Genomic DNA, 23,782 nt, shown 5'->3' with positions numbered 1-23,782 from the left:
GTAGAAGCTTGTGGGCTGGTGGCCGCTGAAGCCGCACCTTTTTGGCAAGAGCAGAGTTAACGTGGGTCCTCGCTCGGGGTTTCCAAGGAGCGTTCAGTCACACCCTACAATGACCGTGAAGGAAAACGTGTATTCTTTGACTATATTTACTTTCCTTTGTAAATTTATGTTATTTCTGTCTGGGCTTTTAGATTGAGGCTTACATTTGTATTATAACTGGTGGGAGTCTTGGAGGTGGTTTGGGGAGAATCCTGACTTGTTTCAGGAGTTGAAAGGCAGATGGATACCGTGGTTTGGTGAAGGCCACGGCCACAGAGCAGAGCTCAGACAGGTTTCTGGGTTCCCAGTTCCCAGCGCATGCTGGATGCCACAGCAAGGGGAGGTGGGAGAAAGCCGACGTTCAAGGTGACCTTGACTGAGAGCTCGTTGTGTGCTGCAGAGTGTAGACCCTGCAAGTGATGGGGTATTGAAGACGTGGATAGTATACTGCCCCACGTCCGTTTGACCCTCTGGTGCTCAGCTCTAGTCCCAGAGAGAAGAAAAAATGTGGGTTCTGTGTTTGTCCCTCTCAGTGGGGCATCGTGTCAGTGTGAGAACCAGACGAGCCGTCCCCTCCGCGGTTCCTGCGGCTCTGCCGGCCGGACCCACAAGGGAAGCCCAGATCACCGAAGGCCTAGCAGCTGTTTGCACAGATTCCCAGCTCAGCGTGGCCCGGGAAATCGATTTTCTTGGGAAACCCAGTGGTAGCACCGATCATCACCCTTCATGAGACGGTAACCATAGGAAGTAACTGACCAGCATGGGATAGAAAGCCCTAAGAGAAAAAACAAGACACCACGGAAAGTTTCAGGGAGTGGGGTCGAGAAGATAGGCGAGCATCGTCGGTAGGGCAGCGGTTTCTCCGGGGCGTTCGTGCTCAGCCGCAGCGGGTGATGGGGTGCGGGCGTCGGTGGAGAGCGGGCTTCTGTGTGGCTGTGCTCCGAGACAGGGGGCGGGGGACCACAGACTTCCCGGAGGGCAGCTGCTGGCTGGGACAGGCCAGGGAGTGGCGCTCCTCCGTCCACACGTCCTTGGTGCACGTGGGCCACAAGGCCACCGAGAGAAAGGAAGGTGGGCCGGGGAGCGAGCCAGACACGGGGAGACCCGCGTTTCCCTGCGTGTCCGTGGGCGTGCAGTCGGGCACCACACGCGGCAGCCCTTGGCCCTGGCTGGCTGCTGTTGCTGGGCTGCGGGTTGCCGTGTGGACGCCTGCAGCTCGTTACCGGTCTGTGGGGAGGTCTCTGCCTGCTCCGCCCGCCTGGGCTCCCTCGGGAGCTGGGCCGGGACGCCGTGCGTTTTGCTTCATTGCACAAGAGCCGCTTAGAAAGCCGAGCCTGCTCGCTGCTCCGGGCGCGCAGACAGGCCCACGGTCTAGGTTTCCACGTCAGAGGAAAAATCAGTACGTCGAGACCCCGATTTAGAATCTCTTTTTCCTTCTCTGGAGAAGATGGTACCGAATGCGTTTTCATGATTTACCAATGACTCTGTCCTAGGTAGTTTGCTGCTGTTCTAGAAGTTTTCATGACCTACTACGTCCAGCATGAACTCGGGATTGCGTAGATCGGTTCGGTCGGTGTCTCTCTTACGGACGTCATCCTGAGTGCGTGTTTGCAGGCTTGAGTACCTGGTGATTGAGATCTTGGTATCTGTGTGTCGGCAGCGCGAGTTTGCTGGTTTGTGCGCATCTCGTGCCGTCTACAAGGCGCCGAGTGCCGGGGTCACGCGTTAGGGCGAAACATTAAGAAAAACCAAGGACGAGGAAGTGAAGTAATAGACCGTGACGAGGGGGAAGCAGGGTGATCGATCACACTATATCAGCACTCCTCCCGGGGCCGAACTCGAACCAGAATTTAGTCTGAGCTTTCTGGTGACTGAAACACGGAGTGAAACCTGCCGTTCATGCGTTGAGTTGACGAGGGCAGAAGTCTTCAGGTCTCCTGTGGAAGGAAAGCCTCCAGCACACGCTAGAGGGGACGTTTTTACATTGGTTCTGATACTGGCTGTTTTTGTACAGGGTGTCACGACTGTTTTTTAACGTGAACAGTGTCTTCGGTTGTAGTCTTACGGCCGATGACAGTGACTCTTGAAAGGTGGTTCTCGTGGGGAGTGTTTCAGAGAACCAGCAAGGTGAATGATAGCAGAGTCCAAAGCACCGAGACCTGGTTTTTTGAATCACCCTAAGAATGTGAATCAAGTGACTGCAGTACAGTTTCCCATTGTATTAGAAGTTTAACTTTTGTTACTAATGTCCTGTTATAGACCCGAATCCCCACTGGCGAAGGCCTAGATGAGCCCCGATAAGTAGCTCGTAAGTGCTCTGTCACCCCTTGTTTCCTTGCCACAGACCTGGGTCCCACGCCCGTGGTGAGCACGGCAGTGCCCGCGTTCCGTATGGGTACCATTTGCTATTTCTAACCGCTAGGAGCTCGGGAGGCCTGCCTAGCCCCCGTGCCCCCGGGAGCATGCTGAGACCCATGCAGGGGACTTGGTCAAAGCCCTGTAGCTGGGCTCTCTATAGACCTCCTCTGGGCAGTCACCTTGAGTTTATGACCTTCCTCACGGTTGTTAGAAAGTGGAGTTAATGGGAGGGCTGGTCGGGGCACCTAGAGTTGAATCACCGTGCAGAGATCGTACTGTGGAGGACCCGTCTTCCCACTCTCCAAGCTCCTCTGCCTTCGCGATGGCTGGGGTCACCCAGGAGCCACCGCAGAGAAGCTGGGAGCCAGTGCACAGTCCCCCGAGAGGGAACCCGTTGCCCGAGCCTTTGGGGGCTGGAACGTGGCAGATAGTCAGTAGTCATATCTCCTCTGAGGACAAGGATTTCGAGTCATCCATCAGGAAGGGGAAATGTAGAGCGTGGTCCAAGGATCCGAAGCAGGGGGGCCCTACGTCGGCCCCCAGCGGTCCTAGCCAGCTGGGGGGGCCTCGCCACACCCTGGGCTCCTGGCCTTCCCCAGGAAGGTTTTGGAAAGGGAGGCGCCCCTGGAGCCCGAGGGGGATGGAGCCCACCCTCCCGAACTTTGGAAATGAGGGGTCTGTAGGGTCGGCGGGCTTCTTCTGTGAAGGGCCAGATACTAACTATTTCGGCCTCCGCGGGCCAGCCTTTTCTGTTGCAGCTGCTCTGCCTGATCCGCGGAAGCCGCCCGAGACAGCAAGTCAGCAAATAAAGCAGCTATATTTATGGACACCGAAACTTGAAATTCATAGAATTTTATGTGTCGCAAAATGTTATTCTTTTTCTGTAATTTTTTTTTCCAACCACTTAGGAATGTAAAACACATTCCTAGCTCCCAAGCCGTCCAGAGACAGGTGGTGGGCAGGGTTCGGCCCCCAGGCCGCCACGGCTCGGCCAGCACTGCCCTACGGAGTGTGAGCGCATCTGTCGCTTGCGTGTTCCCAGTGACCGTGAGAGAAGAGCTCGAGAAATGGTCTAGGTCGCGTGAATTTCTTATGTGACCCGGTCTGCCCAGATTGTCACTCAGACATGGGAATGACATAAACATTATCACTGAGGTTTTGTTTTTGTTCTGCTTCTGGACCAGGTCTTGGAAATCGGGTGTGGATCTCACCCTTACATCGGGTCCCTGTTAGGCCACCACCTGGGCTGGGGCAGCTGTAGGGGCTTGAGGTGACACGCCCTAAACCAAGGCCGTCACCGAGGTGAGTCAGAGATCGTCCCTGGGAGATCTCAGCTGTTTGCCCGCGAGGACGCTGCGGGACGATGCTCTGGGAACGTCTCTGTGGGACGTTAGCAGTTGAACCGGAGGAGGAGGGGTGGTTCGTCAGCACTTGCGAGACCTGGGCCCGGGACCGGTGCGGGCGGCGTGGGGGTGCCGGGGCTGAGCGGTGCGTCCCCGGGGAGGCAGCGAGGAAGGCCAGGAGGCGGGAGCCCGGCCCCGCTGCGTGTGCCTCCGTCGTTCCCAGTGTGTCATTGAGTGTGTGCTCTGGGGGGACGATGTGCCGTGTGTGGGGATCGTCCCGTGTTCCTGCAGTTAGGACCCCCCCCGCCCCCCGCCCCCGGGACCCGGCCCTCCTCATGCCGGCCAGTCTGGCATCATCGTTGTGGCGAAAGGAGTTTGAGTGTGAGGCAGTGAGGCCTCGAGTCCAGGATCCAGCAGTGACTTGGGGCCGGGGACGGAGCCTCGGCGAGCCTTCACTGTGTCGTCTGGGAAGTGGACAGGATGCTGGCCTTTCTGAGGGCCAGCGGGGCGCAGGCTCCGCTCCCGCGGCCGCTGGCCAGTCACAGAGGGACTGACTAGGGGGTGAGCCCCGCTGACCCGGAGACTTCGGTGACCGGAGGAGGATCGTGGCGGTTTGAGTTCCTTTTCGGTCTCATCGAGTGATCATTTGACATCCGACATAGAAGCTGTGTGAGCGACTTGGTTTCTCCTACTTTTTGTGCATTAAAAACATCATCCATTGTTTTTCCTTGCTTTCTTTTTTTTTTCCTAGGAAAGAGAGAATTGGTTTTTTCCAATTAGGTAGGTAGTATTTGTATTGCCTTTCAGGAGTCAGGCCTGTTTTACCGCACTCTGCCCCATGTTCGTCTTGCTGGCCCCGCAGTGTAAAAGGCCGATGGACAGCGTGTGGCATGGACTCGCCCCTTGGGCCTCCAGGGCGTCGGGAGCGAGACCCCGGGCGGAGCCCGTGTGTGTCGTGTTGTCCTTGATGGCCTGATGTCCCGTTCCTTCTCCCAGGCCCTGACGGGGGAGGGGTCCGAGCGCTGGGGCCTTGCACTGGAGCTTAGGAAACTGAGGTCGGGCGCCTCGTGGAGAGGCGGGACAAGTATGTCTGATTAGTCCTTTTTAAACGGGCCATTTAAATGTAGTAATGTGATGAATGAATGAATAATAATGAAGATGCATGTTTCCCCCTGAGATGGGTGACAGTGGCGGCTCCACAGAGCTGTTCCTCAGAAGGAAGCTCGGCGTCGTCCTCTCGAAGCAAAGGAGCCTCGTCTCAGAGGATGCGGGTGAGACGCGGCGCCGGGAGTTTCTGGTCCGGCCTCCCCCAGGGCCCTGGAGTCTGGTTGCTGGGCTGTGCCTGCGCTGGTGGGTGCGCGGGCGAGTGCCGAGAGGCCTGTCATGTCCCAGCCCTCAGGGACTGCACCTCGGGGGCGTTGTGTGGGCCTGGCAGGGCTGTTTTTGGGGGAGGGCAGAAGCGGGGGCTGACAAGCATATAGTTGCGGGGGGCGGTGGGCCTGCTCGTCATGGGCCACCTGTGTTGGGGAGAAGCCAGCCTTGTGTTGAGGAGACAGAGCCAAGCCGGTCTTCATCCCCAGGTGTCCCAAGATGGCTGTTCGATCTGCGTCTTCAGTGTTGGCGCATTTTCAAGGGGACGCCTGGTTAGATGGCTTTGTCCTTCTGGGGCCGGTGCTGTTCTGTGTGGCTTACCTGCTGTCCTGCCTGGAAATCCAGACGTGCAGGTCAGCAAGTTCATTACTTGGACCGAGGGTCAAGTTCCATTTCTTGTCCCATCAGTCACAGAAATGCCTCTTCGACGGCTGAGTGTTGCTGACACACTGGGATTCTGTTCGCCGTCCTGCACGTGAGTAGCAGCGTCTGAGTTAAGAAAACTCAGCACTTCAGGGCAGAAGACGCCTGCGGTCAGCGGGGTGACAGTCCGAGGCCGTGCCATTGCGCTGCAGTAGCGGCGCACTCTGCCTGTGCCCTGGGTCCGCGTCCCGAGGGCCGGCAGCAGGGTCCTGCGGGCGGGCGCAGGTGCAGGCCAGGGGGCGTCTCCGCCGGCCGGGGAAGTGTGGGCCGTCGCCGTCGGGGTCACCGTGTGCTCGTGTGCGCCGGAGACCCTCCACAGCGTTTGCGAACCCAAGTGCGTCTCAGTGAGTTCCACTGTACAAGTGGGCCTTATCTGGAAAGGATTAAAGCCTCCATCGCTGGTTGCCCCCTCTTGGCCACGCATCCGGGGGTGGGGGTCTCAGGAGCTTAGACACTTTCTGCCCAGCCACGTGGAATTTCGGGGCTTCACTTGCCTTAGGATCTGCTGGTTGGATGGAACCTCAGTGTCGCGGTAAAGCCTTCAGATTGAAACACCCTTTCACGGGTGAGCTGGGACTGCTTTTGGAGGCCAGAACTGTAGGCTCACATGGAGTCACTGAGGGCAGCGTTTCTTTCATATTTATTTGAAAGTCACTTTGTTTAATTCACTTTAAGAAGTCTGAGGTTAGAGCTAAGGATACGGGACTGCGTCCTTCCAGTCACTGGGCACCGTAGCGGCTGGGAACAGGTGCGGTTCCTTTCTCGAACCCTGGGATGGTGATAAGTTTCTACTGCAGAAGTCCCTTTGCTGGCTGTGCCCTGATCTGTCACTGTTCCAGGGAATCAATACAAAGCTACATAGGTTAATTATTTAATCACACAGAAATGTTGACAGCTGGTACCCAGTACCTTACACTGCCGATGTCTCTTGCATTAAGGGGTGAAGAGAGACGAAAGTGCTTTGCGTTCAAGAGATGCACAGAGATTTAAATAAATAAGTTACAGAGAAGTCCACAAAATGGCATGAAAATGCATACTTTCTCTTTAGTGCTGTGAAGGGGGCGTGGGGTGGGCGGTGTGGAATTCACAGCAGGTAACACATTACTTGATTTCTCACAACGTGTTTGAGCAATTTCGTTAGAGCCAAAAACGTAGGGTAGTGTTCTTGCCCAAATTAAACTATGTCTTTGAAGATAATTACCCAAAATGCATAGTTTGGAGACTACAGATTTTTCCTCATTTTTGCCTTCAGGATATTTACAACTTAAAGAGGAAATTGCATTTTGAGAAAAAAGAATATGTTAGACGTTTCACAACACACGTTAATTTGATCGCGTACGCCGGTTACTGTTGGTAGAGCGCCTTCTCTGTGCCCGTCGCAGTCTTAGGCATTGAAATACATGAGCTTAATAAATGTATTAAGATTTTTATTATGTAAACTTTAATTCAAAACATTAAAATGGGGCCATATGTGAGTTTTTCTGCAACTCATTATTTTGGAGATGTATTTACTTCATTGAGAGAGAGAGTGAGAGCCCTTGTGTGCACAAGCTGGGGGAGGGGCACAAGCAGACAGAGAGGGAGTCTTCGCGCAGACTCCCTGCTCAGCCCAGGGCCCGATGTGGGGCTCTGTCCCGTGACCCTGAGATGATGACCTGAGCTGAAATCACGATTCCAACATGACCCGACTGAGTCACCCAGGCGCCCCTTCAGCTCATTTTGTGTGTGTGTGTGTGTGTGTGTAAAACATCACAACTTCTTCTTTCCAAGGGATGTGTAAAGTGCAGTTCTCTGCACACGCTCTAATGATTTCCCAAAGCCCAGCACCCAGTGTGGCCCAGCTCTGACCTGTCTGAGTGGGCTGTGGCCTGAGCAGCCAGTAGGGGCGGCCAGCACCCACCCGCCGGACGTCTGCCCCAGCAAGGTGCCCCCCTTCAACCTCTCCCTTCTTGCAGGACGTTTCTGTCCCTCTGGCTCCTTCCTCGGGTGCGGCAAACCTCTCTGACACACAGTTCTGTGTACTTGGGGGAATATTTCTTTGGGAAAAGTTCCCTGGGATGGAATTTTGGTCAAGAAGGGATATTACATTTTTTTTTTTTAAAGTAAGTTCTCTGACCACCTTGGGGCTTGAACTCACGACCCCAAGACCAAGAGTCGCGTGTTCTACTGAATGAACCAGCCAGGCACCCCAGGAAGGGGCGTTTGAACTGATGGATACGGCCAGATTTCTCAACAGCAGTATTGGAATGCCGTCTTCTGTCGGCGGGAGTGACGGCTCTCTCCGTCGGCGCTTGCTCTCATTGGTCCTTTAAGTCTTGGCCAGCGAATCAGGGAAATACTTTGTGTTAAAAAATTTAAGCATTTCTTCATGTTTGCTGATCATTTCATTTCTCCTGTGACTTGCCTGCTTATTTTCTTGGTCAGTTTTCCACCCAGTTATCGGTACTTTGTTGCTTTCTTAGGACAGTGGCCTTGTGTTTGGTGCTGCAAGTATCTTTTTGTTTATCTCGTTTACAGCTTAAAATTTCTGTGAATTCCTTCGGTTCCGGCAGCGTTGAAATGGCTGCATCTGAGTCGTTTCTCAGAAGATGTGTGAGTTGGGTGGCTTTTTCGCATTGGTCTCAGTCGCTGGAGGAATACAGCAGATCTTCTGATTTCTTACGGGATTATTAGTCTGGTTACTTTTTCTGTCAATTCTGGAGTAAATGTTGAACCATTTATATTTTATTAGAAAATCCATCATTTCTTTCATCATTTCTTATCAAGTGTATTCAACCAGAGTTTGGAAAAACATTGCAGTATTTTAGTTTTCATTCTTTTGTTGGTCATTACACCTAATTCCCCCAAATCCTGCCTTTTAAAAAATGTTTAAATTAGGCTGGCTAGTCTTTTAACTCCTTCATTGGGGCTTTCAAAGGGATAGTTAGCGATTTTATTTATCAGTTTTACTGTTTTTTTTTTTCTTATTTATTGCCACTTTTTAAAACGGATTTAAGAGGTTTCTTTGTTACTTTTTGAATTGAGTGTTTCATTTATGTTTTCTTTATTTTTAATTGTTGGAGCTAACCTGCCAGCTCTCTTTGTGTCCTGTAGATTTTGACACAGATCAGTTGCAGGAGAGGTTTTGGGTTTGAGCTTTGATTGCGCCTGCCACAGGCGTTGCTACGGAGAATTTAACATTTTCCAAGTGGCTGAACTTCTGTGAGTTTTGGTTTTGTTCGTTCTTGCTAGCGTTTGCTGTCGTACTGTGTCATCATGGCGCTCCTGGGCACGGAGCTCCTTCCAGCCCTCTGTTATTTTTCCTTTTTGATCCGGGTTTTAGAGTGTTTCGCCATCTCTCCTGCATCTGTTTTCTCCCGCGGGTCTTCCCGTCCACTCACTGAGATGGGTGTTCTACATGTTTTGTTCTGTGTGGTTGGACATACAGCTTTAAGAACCACTGTTTTCTTTGTGATTTTTTTTTTTTACCCTTAATAAATATGACTTTTGTGCCATGTAGTGCTTTTTAAACTGTGAATTAAACTTTTAATGATCTTTTCCTTTTCCCTGTTGCTTTTGTTTGCATTTTCCTGGTGTAGCTTGTCTCCGTGCCCGACTTTGTGCGTCCCTTAGCTTTCGGGGTCTCTTATAGGGAGCCCACAGCTAGACGTCTGTTTTTCCCCATCATGGAGTCTTCCTGGGTAAATTTGTTCCTTTTGTAATTTTGCTGAAACAGATGTCCTCTTTCCTAATTAAAAATACGTTTTATTTTCTTTACGCTTTCTTTCTTTTTCCCTTTATTTTCTGTTTATTGATCTATGGATTATGGTCCTTTAAGTTTTGAAGTCAGAAGATAGCCTGCGGAAAGTCCAGTGTTTTAGTTATGCTGGTGGTTATATTTATAGCTTTTTCTTAAACCCATGTTTCTCAATTTATCGGGTTCAGTAACCATATAATTCGACTTCCTCTTTGGGGACGGTGAAGAAATGAGTTACTTCTGTTACCTTCTTCTCTTTCTCCAGCTCCTCCCTCTCCCCGTGGCGCTCCTGCAATTCCTTTGTGGGAGGTTGTTTTCATCTAGCCTACATTTATGATTTTTACGTTATATTTTACTGCAGGAAACACAAGCATTGCATGTTTATTTTCTGTGTAGATCGCGGGTGATTATATTGATAATTCCGCGCTTTCTGGGTGTAGTGATAATTGTCAGACTTCTTTCATTCTTGTTTTTTTCTGAGTTCTTTGAGTCATCTTTCACTTGGCCTAGTTGCCCTTCCGAGGAGATGGTAAAGGACCTGCTGGTGAGGGTGCTCCATCCCGGCGCAGGGAAGGGCGCTGGACAGGAACCACGCGTGGGAGAAGTTTGGTATTGCTGGAGCCTGGAGGTGTGCTTGTGTGTGCACCTGTGTGCATGCGTGTGTGTAAGCATGGGTGCACGTGCGTGTATGCATGTGCAAGCTTGGGTGCACACAGGTGTGTAAGCATGGGTGCATGTCTGGAAGACTTTGGGCTCAGCGCGAAAGGCAGTGGAAGTTAGAGGCGCTGTCGCTGGTGAGTGGGACGTGCTCTGCATGACCCTCAGTGGCTGCGGCAGGGGGTTCCCCAGTGCGGAGACTGGAGGAGGGGCATGTTCAGGACCGATCCAAGGAGGCTGGTGCTTGGGGCTAGTCCAGAGACTGAGAGGTGGGGGGAAGAGGGGTGAAAACGAGTGGTTCCCATTGGAAGGTGAGGTTCTGGGGAGCTGGCCATGTGCTAGATACTGTGAGGCTGGGGGAGGCCGGGTGGACCTCGGATCCCCATGTATGTCTGTGGGGACAGTGATCCCCTCACCAGGTCGGTGGCCCTGTTGAAGGAGGCCACGGGCCGAGTTGTGGGCTCTGTAGGTGTGGCGAGTGTGGGGCTGGGAGACGCGGGCCTGGCATTCTGGGTTGGCCCCAGTGGAGGCCGTGCCTGGACGGGGGTTACAGTCCAGCCTCCCAACACCTGGCAGGGGTGCCGGCTGCTGGACCAGGACTCGGGGAAGCCCTGGTGGACTTGGGGCTCTGCTTTGAACATCTGTCCAATGACAGAATTGAGGCCACGGAGCCGTTCCAGGAAGAGGCCTGGCGTGTGCCCCCACGGAACGGCTGTCCAGCCAGGGAAGCCCTTGCAGGCCTTTTGTTGCCAGGCGCTCACGTCCCCGCGGGAGCAGTACAGGCCTTGGATTCAGAGGACACGTCCGAGGCCATATGTCCAGTCCCGGGGCGTGGGAGTAAGGGCCGGGGAGAGCTCCCGCCAGCCGTGACGGGAGAGACGCAGCTCAGCTCGTCGCGGCCCGGGCTGGCGGCCGGGGCTCTGTCCTTCCCTGTCCCGAGGGTTGAGGATTTGGTGAATGTGACAGTGTCTGCACGGACAATATGTCCTGTGTTCTGCTAACTTTTTCTTTAGTGAGAGTTTTTAATAGTGTTCTTTTTCTTCTTATTACTTCTGGCCGATAGATTGATTAGGAATAATGTAAATCGTTATCTTTGTCATGGGTGGACACAGCTTTGGAAAGCTGTCTTTTCATTCACCAGCTTACAAAAATACTTTTAAAGAAGGACACTGCTCGGAAAAGTAAGGGAAGTAGAGGGAACTTCTGAAATCAGGTTTCTTGAGCTTTGCGGAAACACTTTCTGGGCAGAGTCGGCCTGGCAGTACGCAGGACTGATCGGAAATCATCGCTAAGACTTTCTTCATGTGACCTCAGTCAGAGCGGGAGCGCTTCTGGCCACAGTTGACTGTGAAATATTTGTAGCAGAAAATGAAATGGATTAAAATTCTCCAAATCAGCTGGAAAGCACAGGATAGGATCCACATGGAATTTCTCGCAGGAAGAAGCGGGACGTTCCGAAGCCGCTCGAGAACAGGGCTCCTCGGGTCCGGAGGCCGTAGAGCTGCTTAGACTCTGCGTCTGAACTAACTTGGAATTTCCAAGCGGTGACAGCGGGTGTGGCACTGGGAACACACGTGGACAGGTGGAGACGAGTCCTCTCTGAAGCTCCCCTTTATGTTCAGTATGTGCCCTAGAACTGTGTCATGAGACTCCTGGCGTGTTCTAGAGCTCAGCTGCAAGTTGAGAAACAACAAAAAAAAAAAGCCATGGGTTTCTGTGAGCTTGCTGGCGCAGAGAGCCGACAGAGCACGTGGAGGGTGACGCGGCGCCCCCCAGACCGCCCGCTCCACATCTGGCGCACGAGAATTGACCTCGTGTAGGGAAAAAAATCTCTTTTCAGGATTCTGGTGATGACCTCAGATGTCTACAGAGCTAATCATTTGGAATAATGGTGTTTCAAGATTAATATAATTCACGCACGTATAACTGTAGATTAGGTGCCTGTAAATAGTCTTCTGTTCTGTGTTGTGGTTTATTTTCTGGGAATAGAACATGAAGGCATTGTCGCTGACTTCAGGCTTATGTGATGATCTCTGTGTTTTTATTTGTCACTTTTGATTGTGGCCAAGTAGATACGATATAAAAATTGGCATTTGAGTGATGACTGAGTGTACACTTCAGTGCCTACATTGTTTTTTGTTTTGTTTTGTTTTGTTTTTAATAATTAATATCAGTTGAGAGAAACCTAAGTTGACCACGTCTGGTTTTCTGAGGACAGCGTGACTTAACCTGTCAGACTCCAGAGCTTTCAAGTGGAAGAAGATAAAAATAGGCCGTGAAGTCTCTGTGTCATCCCAACATTAAATTATGTTTTTAAAAATATTACGGTTTCTGGTCAGAGGACTCCCATCACCACCATTCCGTTTATCTGAAGAGTGAATGTCCTCCCTTGGCCCAACCCGGTAATTTTTATTTAATTTCTTACTACACTGAAAGAACGCACTTTTACCCTAAATGCAGTCGTGGAAACTATTACTAGGTTTTTGGTTATTTCAGTGTAGAAGGGAAAATATGTAACCAAAAGTCATGAGTACTCTCTTGTAACTGTCCACCGGGTACAATACACACATTCATAGATCTTTCCTGAAATTTATTTTTAAAGAACCCTCTAAATAGAACAGTGTTGCGCTCTCGGTCATACGAAAAGCAGGACGGCAGATCCGTAATAATAGGAAGTGGGGGTGTAGCTCTGGGCGAGTGACTTCGCCGCTCTGCACGGTTTCCTAATTTTACGTTTTGCTCGGAGAAGGCGGAGACGTTCTGCAGCACAGCCTGGAAGCACCGCACAGCCGACGCAGACCACGTCCGGGATTTATACTCGGGTATCTAGGGCTGCACCTGTGGGAGCGCTCGGACCTCAGCGAGAACCACGTTCCAGAGGGAGCTTCAGTGCCTCGGTGCGCGTTGTGGGAAGTGGGAGGCGATGTTCTCCCTCTGCGCCTCCGGTCGGCGTTGCCCTGTGGCTGCAGGACCCCCATGGCCGGGGAGACACTGGGATGTGTGACGGGGGTGGGGGGGTGACCCGATCGGTTCAGCCAGGGCGGCTCATGGAGGACCACCCCAGAGAACTGGCCGGGGCGGGGGGTCCACGCGTTCCTTCCTCCCCTCGAGTGAGGGTCTCACTGCAGCGGGGGCTCCCAGGATGGCATTTCTTGCTCAGGGACCGCAGGCCTGCCCCACGTCCCAGACGCCGAAGGCCACTGCCAGTCTTCATCCTGCCGTCTCTTACTTCAGACAAACTTTGTTTCTGTGCAAGTTTCTGGACCTTTCTGCGTTCGGCCCGCCAGAGCGTTCTCCAGCCGGTCTCGTGGCTGCAGCGTCCCAGTGGTCCGAGGATGTGATGGCTGCCCTGTGGGGGACACAGGTGTGTCCGCATGGGCCCCCCGGCGGTGTGCGTCGGGCCCGCTGCTGCTGCTGCCTCCGGGCCGGAGTTTGGGGTGCGCCGCCTGCCGTCCTCTTGGGATGGCTGTCCGGCGCCGTGGGGCGAGTTCGAGATCTGCCCCTGCTGCCTGCCTTTCCTCCCCGAGGCCGCCCTGGGAGGCCGGGAGGCATGTGGTTCCTTCCTGCTTGGAAATGCATTTATCTGGTAACAGAAGAATCAGGAATTGAATGTACTTACTGTTGGAGCGCGTCTGCAAATGCAGGAAGTTGCCAAACTTCTGCTACAAAACCGAGGCTGCCCGGGCACGGTGCAGAAGGGCTTTGGGGCTCAGACTCTAAATTGATGCGATGAGCTGTGTCTTTCTCCAGATTATGGTGAGGGGTGCTCGAGCCTTGGGCCAGCATCCTGGGCTCCAGTTCCCAGCCTGTGTGTTGTGAGCCATGGGGTCACCTGTGGCCGCCGGGGAGGACCCTGCTGTTCCTGCCCCTCCGGTGCTGACCGTCTCAGTGGGGCCAGGGAGGCAGTCACCTGACTGGGCCGTGGCCTCTCTCTTTTTGCCACCTTGCTGGTGCTCTGAGGCGGGAGGAGTGGGGTCAGCTGTCCTTCGGTTCGTCCCGGCTCTGAGCTTCGAGGAGATGGTCATCCCCAGACCCAGAGCTGCTGCTGGCTGACCACACATCCCGGGGCCCCGGCTCCAGGCCTCTGCCCAACGCCCCTAGTGTCAGGGGTCCCATGGGCCCTGAACTTAGTCTCTGTCCGTAATGCTTCCCTTGGAAGGGCCTAAGGTCCACGGCCCCACCTCACGTCTCCCTGTCCCTGTCTTTGCTCTGGGGCTCTGGGACAGGCTTTCTGGTTCTTTGTCACCTCCTCATGCCTAGACTTTGGGGGCTTCCCGTGTCATTTGGAGTCTGATGGCAGGTGGTCTCGGCAGTGATGGCCTTCCTCACGCTCACCTGGTTTGACTGTCCCCTAGCCTGTCTCCCCGACCGGTCGTGACTCCGTCCTCCCTGTGTGCTTGGAGGGGGTGGTGTGTGTCCCTGCTGGGAGACAAGGGACGCCAGCCCTGTCCCCCGATTCAGAGTCCCCTCTGCCTTCCCTGCGCTCTGCCTGTCCCTGGATGTCCTGGAACCCGCTCCAAGTGGATTGTCCTCTGCCTTTCCCTGGAACCCCGCGTGGGTGCATGTGATCCCGAGCGGTCCTCTGAGGGTGCTGCCGTGTGGCTGCGATTGGCGTCCTGAACCGTGTTCGTGTCCGGTGCCCGCCCTCCCACGCTGGGACAGATTCCGGGCAGGAGAGAGGCCTCCACAGCGGACGCGGTCCCATGGGGCAGCCGGGCTGCACGACGGGCGACCTCCCTGGGAGCAGGTCACGGAACCCCGAGGGGAGGAAGGGCCTGCGCTAACGTGTGCTTTTATGGCCTCCTGAAGTGACCCAGCAGCATCCGGGCAGGGGGAGGGCGGTGACACCTGTGACCTCTTCAGCGCCCTTGGGACTGAGCCGGCGTGTCCGCGGGGCCCTGATAGCTCATTGAGGCCTAAAGGATTGTCGTCCTCGGGAAGACGGATTTCAGGAGCTGGAGTTAATGTTCGTTCCCGCGGGACTTTGGGAGTTTCCGGCAGGGCTTGGTCAGCGGGACTGTGGAGAGCCAGAAGGGGAGTCGGTCCCCTGGGGACACGGGCTGGGGCGCAGGGCCTGGGCCCTCAGAGTTCCTGCCTGTGCCCTTCTCGGGTGGGAGTTGGGTGGTGCGGCGAGCAGAGGAGAGCGTGAGCCGAGGGAGGGGGCTTTTCATCTCTTCCTCCTCCTCGAGGTCCCTGCGTTTCTGGTACGGCTCATCGTCCAGGGGCCTGTGCCTGCCGCCGGGTTTCCCCACCCTGCTCCATCCCCTCTGCAGGGTGGCGTTGAAACGCCCACATGTGGTGCGCCACCCTGCGTCCTCCCTGGACAAAGGAGCCATGCCAAAGCCCACCCAGACTCCACATCATCGGTCAGAGGGGCTGAGCCCTAAACCCCGCTGCCTGGCCACCAGTGTGCTGTGTGACATTCAGCAGTGCGTCTGCCTCTCTGTGCCCGTTTCCTTGTTAGGAGGAGAGGGTGGGTGTGGTTCCTGCACCAGGGACTGGGGCACGTTGAACGTGTGGCTCACAGATATGTTTGGGACCGCACCTGGCACGTGGGGTGGGGGGCACCCTTCCCTGTGCGTCTGAGCCACAGCTGCCTGGAGGGGGGCCAGGGTCAGCAGGGAGTTATGGAGGGAGGCCACCGGGGCCTGCATGTCCCCAGGCCAGCGACACCTCCGTCTCTTTGTCTGGACGGCTCCACGGCATCACGCACCTTGGTTTGGGGACTGCTCTCTGCCTCTCTCACATGTTGGCCTGTCTCTGTAGTTTTATTTCATTTACTTATTCTTTTTTTTTTTTTCTTAGAGATATTATTTATCTATCTATCTATCTATCTGTCTATTTATTTATTTATTTATTTTTGAGAGACGGCGAGCACAGGTTGGGGGCAAAGGGAGAGGGAGAAGCAGGCTCCCCGATGAGCAGGGAGCTGGATGCGGGACTCGATCCCAGGACCCTGAGATCACGACCTGAGCCGAAGGCAGACGCTCAACCGACTGAGCCACCCCGGCGCCCTTCGTTGACTTGTTCCTCACAGGCCAACACCGTTTTATTTAAAGACGGCAAAGAGCTCTTAGAGGAGCAGATCCCTGACGTCGTATTGTTTGGGTGATGCGGGGCTGTGTCCTTTCACTGCAGTTTTGCAGTCCGTCTGCGTGGATGGAGTTCCCACAGCCCCTCGGCGCAGCGTCCCCTGCGCGAGCTGCGCGTTTGTCCGGTCTGGAAAGGTGGACGTGAGTGCGGCAGCGTCTCTGCGCCCCAGGCCTTGCCTGTGTCCCTCCGCGCTTCTTGCTGCCCGGGACCCGGCCGCTCTGGCCGGGTGGTCCCCGCAGACGTCCCTTGTTGCCCTTGCCCTGGATGCGCGGCGGAGCCCCGGTCGGGTGTGCCGTGGTGCGTGTGTCCGTGGGACGGAGGCACGGACGCGAGCGGCTCTGCTCGCCGGCTCCGCCCTGCAGTTCTCGGGCTGGCTGACCTGCGCGTTGGTCATTCCAGGGCCACTTCCTCCGTCTTTCGTGACTGCAGTGATGTCATGATGAGGAGGTGGGGGCGGCTCTCTCCGAGGCGCTGCCCTTGGGGTTCCGTCTCCTCTCGCATCTCACGGTTTGTTCTGGAACGTTTCTCCTGTGCGCCGTCTGGAAAGGGGCCCCATCAGAGCGTTTCTCCGACGGACGCGGGCTCCTTGGCCCACAGGGGATGGTACTTAGGGTTTTTCAAAGGCTTCTTTCTCCTCTGAGTTTCCTGCACTGAGGAACTGGTGCCAAAGAATAAAATCTTTTCTGTTTCTTCTTCCTCGTTCTGCCCGAGGTGTCCAGAGGCAGGAAATGGCCTCTCAGCGCCCTCACGGTGAAATGTCATTTCAGGCAAGGAAAAACTAAGTCAGAAAAAAATTAGTGCTTCAGTGAACAAACCCTAACGCAGGAGACCCGCGGTCGGCAGCGGTTTGCACGAGGTTGCCCAGGTTGTGCGTGGGTCTGTGGCGTCTGCCGGGAGCCTCATGCCTGGAGAGCTCCGGGGCCGGGCCTGTGCTGGGGTCACCTGACGCCCGGCCACCCGTCCACTCCCGGCCCTGCCCCAGGGTCCTGAGGGATCCATGATGCAGCTCAGGCCTTAAACGACACATTGCTGAATAGTTTTTTAAAAATTGGAAAGAGAAAAGGAAATCTGTGAACCTTTCTGTAAGTGAAGTGACTGGGCGTGGAGTGCAGAAGAGGCCTTGTGTGCCCCAGCCCTGGCCCCGGGTCCCTGCTGGGGCTCTGCACTCCTGGTCCCAGTGACCTGGTACCTCTTAGCCTTCCTCGAGAGCCCCCAGCTACCAGCGTGAGACATGGCCAGGGGCTCCACGAATGTGCCGTAACGCCGGCAGGAGCTCTAGGTCCCGAGCCTGGATGTGAAGACACGTCGTGTGACCCTGTGCTCTGTCAGAGCTCCAGCCTGAGCTCTGACTTGGGGGAAGCCCTGCCCGGGTCTTCCCGTTCTTAGAAAAGTGTATGTCACTGGGGTGGAGAGGAAGGACGTCCATGCACTGTGTGTGGCTCGTGCAGCAGATGCATTATATTTTAGGCTTGGAGAGATGTTTTAAGTGTCATTTTAAGTCTCACTGTCACCAGCATACGGATACCTTTCCGCTTGGATGATCACAGCGGCACCCGTGCTGAGTGCTCGAGAACCGAGGAAGCTGAGATTTAGATGATGGGCTTCCAGCGCTAGGCACGGCTGCTCCCGGGACGGGGGACTGGTCGGTCTGCTGGGCCCAGTCAGCCCTGATCCGAGGGTCTGTTTCGTGAATTCAGGCGGAGGTGGAGGTCCTGCCCCTCAGATCCATGGTCCAGGCAGAAGACAGAGCCGCCCATGGGGCCCGGCGCTCGGTGGCCAGCAACGTGAGCCGTGACAGAGCAGAGCACCGGCAGGAGAGCCCCGCGGCTGGTCTTCGGCGATGTGGCTGACCGGTGCCCAGGGCGGCCAGGCCCGCGGTTCGACGGCTGCTGTGAGGAGCCTCCCGTCCGCGCACCGGCGTCTCCCGCGAGCTGCCCCGGGGTGCCATTGGGTCTCATGAAAACATCTTTGTCTGTGCATTTGCAGCAGTTAATGTTTTTCTAAAAAGCAATAGCAAACTTTTAAAAAAGTGTCACTTGAAAAAAAAAAAACTTAGTGAAAAACCAACAGTAAGTAAACTGGAGAAGAATAAAAAATAACATCTCCAAGGGAAACGTGTGATCCGTTGAAACGGGCTTGGGGAGGGGTTCCGGCTCTGGCAGGGGCTGCGGGGGGTCGGGCTCCTTTCCTGGGGGGCTGTGGTGAACGGGGTGCGTCGGGCGGGTCTGGTTGCTTCTCTGACTCCGTCTCAGCGAAGCTAGATTTGGGTCGACGCGGATACCTTCCTGTTCCATGCTCGGGACTTGTGTTTTGCAGACCTGGGGTGGAAAGTGCTTAAGAAAACAGTAGTTTCCCTCTGACCTCGGCGTTGGGTCGCTCTTCCTGCACAGCAGGGAGATGGTCACGGGCCTTTGAGGGCAAATGGGAAGTAAGTGAACAAGAGCCCCTGTTGGTCAGGAGACGGGGTCAGGGCGAGGCAGAGCGCGCGCTCGCCAGACTTTTCCCGGCGCCCGCGCTGCGCGGGGCTTGTGGGGAGGACACTCAGCCGCGCCCTCGGGGCCCGTGATGCTCGGAGGACGCCGCGTGACGGGAGCGGGACGGAGCGCTGCCCGCGCCTGCACTGCGTCCGCTGCGGGTGGTCGGGGCCGCGTGTGGGGCCGGCGGGCGGCTGCGGGCCCTTCCGCGAGGCGCCGCTGTGGGCGTCGAGGACTCTGCGCTCGGTCCTCCCTTTCCTCCAGCTCCTGCGGAGGAAGCAGCCGTCGGTGTCCGTGGGGGGCGATGTTTCCTTTTCCCGGGGCGGGTCTGCCACGCGCCGTGCCCGTCCCGGTCCTGTCTGCCTGCCGTGGGTGGGACATGCCTGGACTCCGGCCCCGCGGTGTCAGTGTTTTACCTACGGGCCGTTCTGGAGGCCGGACAGTGTTGGGCTCGCCTTCCTTATAAGGAGACGTGTGCAGCACAGACTCTTCTTTCCTTTCTCCGGTGATTGTGGGTCGTCCTTTGGTTCACGTTGTGAAATGGTTTGATTTAAATTTGCTGGAAAGTGCCTCCAGGTTTGGAAAACTGAAGCCTGTGAGGTCCACCCCTGTGGGGACCCCAGGCCCACCATGGAAACGCCAAAAGCTCTTCTGGGGCAAAAACACTTTGAAAATCACTTTAAAAGCCCGAAGAAAAATAGGAAATGTGATTTTAACGTATTTTGATGCTACGTAGCGTAGAAAAAGAGCACCGTAGGTTTTTATCTCTGGATCTGGGGACAATCCTTTGGCCGGAGCGTCGGAGGAGGGATTTTCCTCAGCACCTCCACCCAGCGGGTGAGGCCAGGCCCTCCCTGCGCAGCCGCCGGTGCCCAGGTCAGCGAGAGACCTGCCCAGCCGTGAGCAGCATGTGGGCCGCCCGGCCTGAGGGGGGCGCTTGGCGGTCATCTGCTGACCGTGTGCGGGACTGGACCTTGGATGTGGGCCTGGGACTCCCATGGCGGGGTTCCCCGTGGTCCCTGACATGACTACTGAATCTTGGAATTGGGGCCACACGGGGAAGGGACCCTCCCTCGCTGAGTGCCCACCGGAGACCAGCACAGGCCTGAGGACTTTATGTACATTTTCTCACTCCACGTTTGGAATGCAAGAAGGGGAAGCATTCTCTGACTGCGTTTCTGACAACTGTAGAGACTGTGTGTGGCCAGTGACTCCCCCTAAATCTCCCATGGCTGCAAGAACATGGGGTGATCCAGGGCCCCTCAAACAGTGTGGTCACCAGGTGCCCTTGGCCCCCTTGGTGGTGAGGAGGCTGCCTGTGGTCTCGTCTGCTCGCCCCCGCGGATGTCCTGCTGGTGGTTTGCTGGGGCACGGAGAGCTGGGACACGAAGGCAGACCCCGAGGATGCTGTCAGGGTTCGCCGGTTGCGTACAGAGATGGGGCCTGCTGGTGGTGGGGGCTATTGTCCTGCCGGGAAAGCTGCGTCTCCCTGGCTCTGTGCTTGTGGTGAGCCATCACTGATGGTTCAGTGGGCTATAAAAATCGGTTCCTGTCCCTTCCAGAAAAATAAAGACAGAGAACCAGCCTCAGGAGCAGGTGTCTGGTTCCGCTTGCTGTCCTGCTGTGCACGAAGCCCCGGCCTCCAGCCCGAGTGTCTGGTGACCCATGCACGGGCCATGGCCACCTCTGCCTCCAGAGGGTCCTTGGGGCTGGGGTCTCCGTGGGGAGCCCTTCTGTGAGAAGAGGCTCCTCAGGGCGCTGGCCTGTGCGGGCCGAGCCTCTGTGCCTGGAAGCTGGAGCGTGTCGCCCGTCTGTGCGCTGGTGGGAAAACCATGAACTTCTAGAAGAACGTGACTCAAGGGCTCTTCCTGCCAGTTTTTCCTCCCGAGAGGGCTTTTTTGGAAGAGCTCGGTCACGGCACGGCTGGGACTGCAAGCGGAGCTGAACGTGCAACGGTCCCGTGCCCGCGGGAGGCCGCGGTGTGCGCCGGGCCCAGGCCAGCCCCCCGAGTGGGTGTGGAGCTTACCGTCCTGGAAGGACAGGGGTGTTTTCCACGTGTTTCCTCATGGAGCTGTGTTTTCAGAGTATGACGCGGGTGGGAATTACCCTGTTAGATGGCGAGACCGATCCACAGGGCCTCTACTGCAGGCCCCGAGTCAAAGCCTGTGTGTGCGTCTCTCCGGAAAGCAACACTGGCTCTTGGTCCTAGTTCTGAAGGGTCTCCCTTAGGAGATTTTAGAACTGGCTGGAGGAAGCTGTCGCTCCCTGAGAAAGCCGGTCCCCGTGTGCCACTCTGAAGTGCAGGCAGGTTCAGGTGAAGGAGAAAGGACCAAGGCCGCAGACCAGTCTCCTGCCTGAGGACTTCCTGGGTGGGAGGTTAACACTCAAGCAACTCAGGCTGGTCTCTGTTCTCTGCCACACGCACGTGCTGGGACGCACGCTTACCTACACGGGCTTCCACGGAAGCATCATTTTGTTTGCCGTGTGTGCGGTCTTCCTGGCAGGGCCTCTGCCAGCTTCACTTGGTGCCGTGGCGGAGGTGAAGCCCCGGGCGGCTGTTCTCCCTTCCTGTGGCTCGCGTCGCGGTAGTCCACAGCCGGCCCCACGGGCGCGACCCGCCCAGCCTCCCCGCGCTGTGACCGGGCACCTTCCGGGCAACAGACCGAGTTTGGAAAAAATGTCAAAAACAAAACTCGGTGTAAATATAAGGAAATCAAAAGTAGTTTGCAGCGAGTGTGTGTGCGAGTGGCTCGGTCTGACTTTAAGCGCAGAGCGGAGAAACCGCATTTGTACTGAGGATTGGGGTCGCGAACCCCCCGCGGGGGATCAGTGGATGGTGCCTTTTCGTTGCAGCACACGGGCAAACCTGCACGTTAGGGTTTGGTCGCGCGTCCGGCGACAATGTGCTGTGTGCACTTTCCTGGGCCGTGGGCCGTCCCCTGGAATTATGATGTCTGCTGGCTACGTGGTGAGCGTCGAGAAGCTTCCGGTCGGTTCCCCCCTGCTGGGGGCGGTGCTGTCTCCAGAGGCGCCAGGTGATGGGATTCTGCACTGGGAAGCTTGTTTGATTTTGTGCATGACCAGAATGTTCTTAGTTACCTGTGGGTCCAGAGAGGCGCGCTTTGGGGGGCTTGAGTGGAGGAAAGGCTCAGCTGTGCTCACTCCTTGTCCTGCGTTTCTCCAGCGGTAATGCAGGTTCCCCCCAGCGGTGTGGGCGCGTACCCCCTGGGTTCAGAAAGGCACAGAGGGTTGTGCCTGCCCAGCGTCAGCGGCCCAGGGAGTGTGGTAGGCGGCAGAGCTAGAGTGAGCATCTGCTGTTTCCCGTGAGGGGAGAGGAGAGCCCGCTGTCCCTATCTGTGGGGACAGAGCGTGGGCTTTTCCGAGTACGTGCGTGTCACGGCATCGCAGCTGGACGGGCCCTGCCCTGCCTCCGGCAGGGAACGGTGGGCGCAGACAGGGTGGGGCCCTCCGGGGGGAAGTCAGGGGGATACGGAGGTAAAGGAGACCTCTAGCCGCTAACAGGGACCGTCCCGCGACGGGCAGGAGCTCCTTCCCGTCGCTGACTTGGAACATACCTCAGACCGGTTGTGTTTTGTTTTTGCAGGACGTGGTTGGTTGGGGGGGTTCCGCTGTTTTCTCTCTCCCACGGAGGTCTGTGCTCACGAGAGACCCGGCCTGTGCACCGTCATCCGGCGTCTTGGCGACAGACTCCTGTAACCGTGGGTGTCGCGTGGCTGTTGGACAGTATGGTTACGAGTAACTGTTCCTCTTTCACCGAAGAGGCGTTTCTGGAGTTTGTCTCTGTAAACTCCGACTCCCAAGTGATGTTCGGGAACCAGCGGCCCCAGCTGGGATGTCACGGTCCCCAGAACTCCAGAGCAGCCCCCCAGGCCCTCGGTGCCCGAGCTCCGCCTGCTCCGAGCATGCCCTGGGCTCCCACCTAGGCCCATGCGGCCCTTGGGAACCCTGGTCTGTCGCCTCGCCATGCCGGCCCGACTGCTCGCGGGCCTTGTGCCGAGTGCATGGAGGAAGCTTCTAGAGCTTTCTGCTGCCGTGTGCCAGGTGGCGGGAGGGACAGCGTTGACAGAATTAACACACACCTGATCACACCAGCCCGCTGCCAGTTTGACTCTGGGTTTCGCTGTGTCTTTGCAGGAGGCTCTGGAGGTGGGCCCTGATTCCGCGTCTGGGTCTCCTGGTTCTCGGACGCCGTTTGCAGCAGCCGGTGTGACTGCTGTGTCTCTGGGAGCCCGGGCAACGCTGCGCTCCTTCAGCAAAGCAGGAGGGCACTTCTGCATGCACAGTCTCCCATCCCTCCCCGGGCCTGGGGGGCGGGCGCGGGGCCTGCGAGCTCTGAAACCCCAAAACCTGCTGTGCTGTATTTTGTGGTCACTTTCCCTCAGAGCTGTTGCCGGGTGAGACGTTTTGGCTTAGGAAACATCCCGCCCTCATTTCTGCGAGATCACTTACGATCACTTCACATGCAGCGTTTCCCTGACTTTCGCAGCCGGATACACAATAACGTTCTTCCGGGGAATGAGAGTGGAGTTTCGCGTGTTTGTCCGTTTTTGTTCTTTGCAAGGAAGGTAGACGTGGTCTTTTATCTGCAGAAGTTAGGACTTGCAGGGATGTGTCATTAAATGTGGTTGAAAATATATTTTTAGACAAGCAATGCGGGATAAATCCTGGGGCAATGTGACATCATGTTCTTGTCAAGAATTGCTCTTTGTAAACATTCTCTGATAGGTCGCCCTCCGTAAGAGGCTGCAGCACCCAGCTGGCCTCGGAGGTGTTGTGTGTGCGAGTGGTAAACTGGGTCACGCTGCAGCAGTTACTGGCCGTAATGGGTCTGGAGCATTTAAACTGGTTATCCTGAATGTGCTCAGATACGAAAGAAAGCATTTGGGGAAGATCTGTCCTTTTCTGATTTTGATCCTCTCAAAGTATTGATTGGTGTTTGTACAGGGGCCAAGAAAGTCTTCGATGATTTCTTACATGATATGCTTTTCAACTGTCCTGCCAAAATAAACTCCATTCAGGGTATCTTTACAGAAAATGTTTTGTGTGCAGTCACTTAGAATTCAGTAAAATTGATCACCAAAGTTTATTTTTCCCGTGTGCTCTTAGTGAAGGGATTTTTGGGGGGCGGACTTCTGTGCTCAACAGTCCTACCTCGGAAGGTGACGTTTCACAGAATGTTTCATGGCTTGCCGCACAGAATCATCTCTCTTTGTATTCTTGGGCACAGTTCTTTATTTGAGGGTGGGGACTTCCAGGCTGTTCATGAA

At 55.7% G+C, this 23,782-nt stretch overlaps 1 protein-coding gene across 4 annotated transcripts in view; it reads left to right on the top strand.

Moving 5' to 3' along the window:
- The window catches only part of ZNF516 (zinc finger protein 516), a 106,965-nt gene that overhangs the window by 7,266 nt on the left and 75,917 nt on the right, over positions 1–23,782 (top strand). The gene's annotated exons all lie outside the window — the stretch shown is intronic.

The sequence above is a fragment of the Mustela nigripes genome, chromosome 8 (genome assembly GCF_022355385.1).
Source record: "Mustela nigripes isolate SB6536 chromosome 8, MUSNIG.SB6536, whole genome shotgun sequence".
Lineage (NCBI taxonomy): Eukaryota > Metazoa > Chordata > Mammalia > Carnivora > Mustelidae > Mustela > Mustela nigripes.
Note: the sequence above shows the minus strand (reverse complement) of the source record. Positions and strands in the feature narration are given on the sequence as shown.